Source organism: Ceratosolen solmsi, unplaced genomic scaffold (genome assembly GCF_000503995.2).
Source record: "Ceratosolen solmsi marchali unplaced genomic scaffold, CerSol_1.0 scaffold1, whole genome shotgun sequence".
NCBI lineage: Eukaryota > Metazoa > Arthropoda > Insecta > Hymenoptera > Agaonidae > Ceratosolen > Ceratosolen solmsi.
Genome location: NW_011948415.1, coordinates 10484234 through 10490963, shown reverse-complemented (window position 1 = coordinate 10490963; position 6730 = coordinate 10484234). Strand labels below are relative to the sequence as shown.

General features: G+C 37.2%; 1 protein-coding gene across 1 annotated transcript in view; it reads right to left on the bottom strand.

Moving 5' to 3' along the window:
• The window catches only part of bif (protein phosphatase 1-binding protein bifocal), a 17457-nt gene that overhangs the window by 7253 nt on the left and 3474 nt on the right, over positions 1–6730 (bottom strand). The gene's annotated exons all lie outside the window — the stretch shown is intronic.

Sequence of the window (6730 nt, the reverse complement as noted above, 5' to 3'; positions counted from 1 at the left end):
TTGGGGGGGGGGGGGACCACTGCTTCGTTTACAGGATTGACATTTCCGTTCAAATTTCGCTCGGACAAATTATTAGTAGAGAAATATAAAAATAAAAACAAACAAAAAAAAGATAAAAAAAAAAAGACGAGAAAGTGAAATAATTGAATTCTTTAATAGGATTTGGTATTTGCACAATTTAACGAATTGATAAACGTCACAAGTTCACGTGAACTATTTGATATAATTCTCGACAATGACGATAATACACCGAATAATTATCTTATAATTTTCACCACTCGTGTCGTGTCTTTCATTCTGTAAGCTAATCTGAATACGCATAATAATTTCCTTCGATTAAAAAAGAATAAATTGTTAATAATTTACTTGATCAATGTTATCAAGCGTAAAAGATTAACGTTAAAATTAATTGTAAAAGTCTATTGCATTTTAATGCTTAGCTTAAAATCTTTTATCCTTTGTTAAAATCAATATTAGGCGTATTTGTTAAAGATCGATAAAGATAGATCGTATTTTTATTCATTTTCATTCTGGTACGATTATGGATAAAATCGATAATCAATAGATATATAAATATACCACTTTTACATATTTTAACAATAATAATTGCGCCTAAAAATAAATATTAATATAATGTAATAACGTAATAACGATTAATAGAATCATTTGTCGCATATTTGTCTTGAAAATGGCGATGTCGATTTATTTGCATCAACGAATGACGACGAATCGACAATCTTATCTCTAAGCTCGCAATTGTCACATCAACAACCATAGCTATTTGGAAAGTTTTTTAACAATGTTAAAATTCGCGCTTAAACAATATAATCGAACGTTTAATAATCTCAGACGATGCCATTGTTGTAATTAACTGAGCAAGTGAATAACCGCAGTGAATGACAGCTATGGAAAGGAAAGGAAATTTAGATCGAACGATACTTTCTCGCTACGACGTTTATCCGATCAAGACCAATTTATCGTTAATGATTTAAAGCGATAAAATATAAGGAGGGGAAACTTGTCAGCGCGCGGGTGACGAAGGAGAAAAATTTGAAATGCTTTTCTTTTAATGCATAATACCGATTCTCGTACGTAATGCCAAGCAAGTTGTACACCTTTAAAATTTATATAATAGCCAAGAAGTGTAAGTTTGAGTAATACTACTCAATCTGTAACGCTTAGCTTTCACATTCTATTTCCATTCGTAAATTATGAAAATACCTTTATGATCTTTCGTCTCATATAAAAATTTTCATAAATTAGAAATAGGAGCGCCCGGATGGTTGCATACGCAACGCCGCTCAAAGTCCGTGGCAAAGACGAGAAAACGCCAATGCAGAAAAACCATAAAGGCGACGGCGAGTCGACGAGCAAAAAGTCCAGCGAAGACTCGTTCCGCACGCGTCGTGCCGCATCTCGCGGGAGACAAATCAAATCCGGAGCGCAGAGCGAGTGAACGCGAGGAACGCCTGGGCCGGCGGACGGGGGACGGGGAGGGAAAATTTGTGCCGATGGGAGATTCTCACGGATTCCCGTGGCAATGCGTATCCCAATGAGAGTCGACCACTGCCGTCGACCCTACTCCCCCACCCCCTACGTCCTCGCACACATACCATACCGCACTCGCCCTCTTCCGCCAGCTCTCCCTCCATCTCCCGCCAGCCGCTTCCTGTCTATTTATGCAGCCATTTCTTATCTCTTTCCGCCGTGGAGTCTCTTTCTTCTTGTTGTCGGTGCGTGGACGCTGCCGCCGCGGCTCCTCAACAAATCGCTAATCCCCTTTCGCACACTGCTCCTTCTCCACCATCTCCCTCCCCTCCTCCTCAACCTCATCCTCATCATCATCCTCATCCTCATCCACATTCTCCTATCGCTCCATTTACGATTGCGGGATAAGTTTCGCGCGGCTCGTCTCGTCCAACGAGATTATTTCAGGTGATTTGTATGTGCCGAGCTCCGAGGCGCATAATACGTAACGCGCGGGAAAGAAATTCTTCCCAGTGGCTCTCGGTAGCCGCCAACAGCCGATGCCAAATTCGCGCGAACCATCTTACCTACAAACACGAGGAGGTTCGGCTTTGCGTAGCAAATTGGCATTCGCGGGCATTCGTAAGCGAGGGATATTCAACAAGCCGCTCGAAATATTTCACGAACGTTCGAGTAATGCCGTTATGGCCGTTATTATGCGCAAACGTAATTCGAAAAGTTCGCATGCCAATATGCCCGAGCATTTATGCTACTTTGAAAGTGCTTCGTCGTACGACTACAATAACTCGAGGACTCCTAGTTATCGATGCGCCTCGATAAATTTGCATATCTTGCCGAGAGGTTCGATTTGCAATACGAACGAGGGCGGCCCATTAAAAGCTGTGCTTTACATCGATAACGAGAGCCTCGCACGCGCCTTAATCTTTCAATTATCTTTTATGAATTTTTATAAATATTTGGCTCGAATTTTATGTGCTCAAGGACTAATTGCGGGACGCTTACTCGAATGAAAATGTCTGCTATCGCGGGACAAATGAACTTTTTCGACGAGCCAAATATATGATTTATTTTCTGTTTAATAGCATTAAATCCTAATAAAATTGTCCGGATTATGGCGGGACAACTGAAATCATCATTAGCCTATTCGCGGAAACTTAATTTGACACTATTGTGCAAATTACTTTTTCTTTCTGTAATTATGAAATCGAGACATTTAGCCGGCACATAAGTAACTCGTTTAGATGTAATCGATTAGGGATTTGTCGTAAAATCATAAGCTATAATATACGCTTTATCAATATGTAGCTTTAAACTTAGGCGCTTAACTAGCGTTTTTAGATTAAAAACTTGGTTATTAGATCACTTCTTATGTACTACGGACGTTTGAACCATTTACAACGAAAAAAGCAGACTTTCTATTCTTTTACCTATTTCGTCGCTACTCAACCGTACCGAGCATATCCCTAGCCATTTTCGGTACCAATATATTTTTCATTATATAAAATATTAATATCGAACGACTCTTGGAACAAATGCTATTTTACAATGAATAAGAAATAATGAATATATACGCTTTACGACGTGAATTTCGTAATTAAAATTATCATTTGAATGAACGGTAATCGTGAAATTCCAGACATTTTTAGGAATTTATTATTCAGTGCTGTCGTTAATAATGGAATATTTACTATTATACTGCGCATTAACTTTTACCGTAAATATATGATCAATTTCGTTTTAACACAATAATTGCTCAAAAAATACCACACACATATATATGCATCGATAAGTCGTAATTTTTTACTATAATATTCTTGTACATTTTTATCTTAAAGCTAGTGTGGTTTCGTAAAAAATTACCGCAACAGCAGGTAGAACAATTTTTTATTTGTCGTTTCTGGTATGGAGGTCAATAAGAGTACTTGTAATGTAAAACCATTTACCATTATCAATAAATGATTGATTCCTTTTTTCTCTTTTTTTTTTTTGCAAATTAACATTGTTATTTATCTTTGCAATCAAGCTCATACCCGTTCATTGTTGCAGGGGTAAATTGTAAGAAAAAAGTTTGTCTGGAAGGATCCAATAGTTATGCGAACAAAAATAAATTATCGATCGTTCAGTTGCACAGACTAAGGAATCGATAAATTTATGACGAGATAAATAGAGAAATACCGTTCAATCAACGTTAAATTTTTTGAAACTTAAATAAGAAAAGATTAATATATCAGAGATACATTTAATTTTGACATTAAAAGCTATTTTGAAATTTTAAGAAAATCATTAACCTCTCGAATAATCTTAGTATATATAAATATTTTATGAATTTAAATAAAATATGCTCATAAAAATAGTGTATAATTATATAAAACTATATTAAAAAAAAAAAAAACGTAAGCCGTACAATTTTCCTTAATAAAATAGTACTTAAAAAATATATTTACAAAATAAAATATCTATAAATATTTGAAGGCGAATTTTCATTTTCTCTTTTACAATAATTAAAATCTCAACGTTTTGTGTGTGTGTGTGTGTGTTTAAATATTGTATATTCATCATGCAAGTTATAAATAGTAAACTTTTTTTCATTTAACGTATAAGATTAAAAGCTTGTACTGGCTACACTCATATCCATTATCTTATCTATAAACTTATATAAAATGGTATTTATTAATCGAAAGAAAGAAAAGGCATGAACTATTTTGTTTAATAAAGAACGAATTGTCTCACGCAAATAGTATAGAATTTAATGCTTCGCTAATAGTATCTCTGAAAACGTCGTGACGTCAGGCATTTACTATTTATTAGTAGCTTTGTCGCTAATTTTTATACGAATATTTTTCGAGTGTGTATGTCACGATAATGCCGATAGCATTTTAATCTTCAAAAACAAAATATATATTCACGAGATACGGATAAGCAGTCGAGTCTCGGCATAATTATGTGGTACGCGCATGCATGCATGTGCCCGCAAACGAACTCCACTCTATACTTGTAAAATCAATTAAATCTTGTAGATAAAGCGGTGGGTTCGGAAAGCCTTTGACAAAGAAAAAAAAAATCAAATTTCACAAAATTCGTTGTGGCTGGAGAAAGGAAAAATATATTCCGTTAAGCCGATGCTCGCAATCTATTGTGAACTCGATATCAGATCCCTTCCTTTATTCTCCATTTCTACATTGATATCCTATCTTTGATGTTTCATCGATACGCGTATAGACAACAACGGTGAACACTTATTTGCCTATCGTACTAAAAGCTTGTATTTCATTGCTTCCCGCTCCCATAATAAACCATGTCCTGGCAGCGGGGCTGGAACGCAAAACTTTTGCGTAATTTTATTATGCGCGCGCGCGCGCATAAAAGCCGGCTGAGCGATAGGTAATTTTTTTTTCTTTCTTTTTTTGTTTGTATTTTATGCATTCGCCCGAGGCAGAGTAAAGGGACCGTAGATAAAAATTAAATGCACCAAGCCAAAGTGCGGGGAAGAAGTTTAAAAAAAAAAAAAAAAATCGACAACAAAAACATAAATGAGCAGAGCGGCACGACGATCTAGCAAAGCTCTATTCCCCCTTCCCCGTGCCAACGGTGCCAGACCGCCACTCATAATTCATTTGACGATGGCACAAGGAACTTTTATAATAAAAGTCAGAAGAGATCGGGAAAATCGGCCTCTCGCACAAACTCTAACAACGCGGCAATGATATAATAATAAAATAACGGACATTAAAAGCCGTAGGCACTTACATTCTTTCAGGACTCATTGACTCTGCTCCTCCGAGTTCTTTGCCTTGGCTCGCCCAACAACCATTTCCTTACCTATGAAATAGACATTCGCTCGCGCGGATAAGCGAGATTCTTTGCTCTTTTTTTTTTCTTCATTCTTTCATTTTTCTTTCTATTGTTTTTTCTTTTGCTTTTGCTTTTGCTTTTGCATTTGCCATACTACGATGTGGGTGGTCGGACCGTGCCTCGAATTATGTAGTTACCAACAAACGCGATTTAATTATGGAAAATTTTGTAAAGCACCCGCAACGCTTCTCTAGGAATCGATCAGGGATTTTAATTAGACGAATGGGCCTGCGGATCTTTTACGCTTTAAGCAACATGTAAAATGAGATTCAATCGACTCTTCGGAGAGAGAAATCGTGAGGAAAAATACATCTTGAAACTCTTGGTCAAACGAGTTTTCATTCGATCGTGTCCTGCGGTACGTACGTACCGCACATTCCAATGGGACACACGATTTCTCTTCATCTGCCTTTAATCAGTTACAAACATACTTAATACACTTAGCGCATGAATGTTTTTATTACAAGGATCGGGATTGCGAGCGGATCGGCAAATGTTTCGTCCGCGCTTTATCACCACCATCGTCGTCGTCGTCGTCGTCGTCGTCGTCGTCGTCGTCTTCGTCATCATTCGGCTCTTAAGGTTATGATTGGTTGTTTTTATATGCCTCGATTGATCGAACGAGCTTAACAGCCATAATAGTATATAGTATATAGTATTTACGTCCCGACAAAAATATTCCTCGTTTCGTCATTGTATGCAAGCGTGTAATGATATGACGGCTAAATTGTATGAAATGTAACGATTGCGACTTCCTTCTCTCTTTTATAACTGCATTTTGAATGGCGCTCGATTGTCACGCTTAATTGCATATAATTCTCAATTTAATTCTAATTCAAGAGTCGGTGTGTCGTATTTTGTTGCTCGTTCAAAAGCTCAAGCAGCCACGACGGGTTAATATTTTTGTTTGTGAAACAGCCATTACGAAATCGGTTGCCATGGAATCGGAATATATCATTTCCATACTACCACCTCCGGCGCGTGAAAGGCAATTTTACTTGGCGATAGGTTAAAAAAGAAAAGAAGTTCCGATTGGAACTAAGAATGAGGAAAATATTATGGGGATAATATTTCATATTGAAAGTATGCGCAAAGGAATGGCTGAAGTTCGGTGTAAAGTAACGTGCTACTTTCCGTAGTGTCAACAAATTGTAAACCGTGTCGTGGAACGCACACAACTTATCCGTTTCATTGGCGCGAATCTTCGCTTATAATATTAATTTAGGACAATTTCCTTTTCCCGTGCTACGCAAACGGAACGCCAAGCTAATTCATCTACTATTGCATCGGCAAATATCGTTATTTGCAATATTTATAATCTCGCGACGTTTAATAAATCAATGACGATGAAAAAAAGGGGTGGGCGACTAGTGGCGGGGGGAGGGGGAGG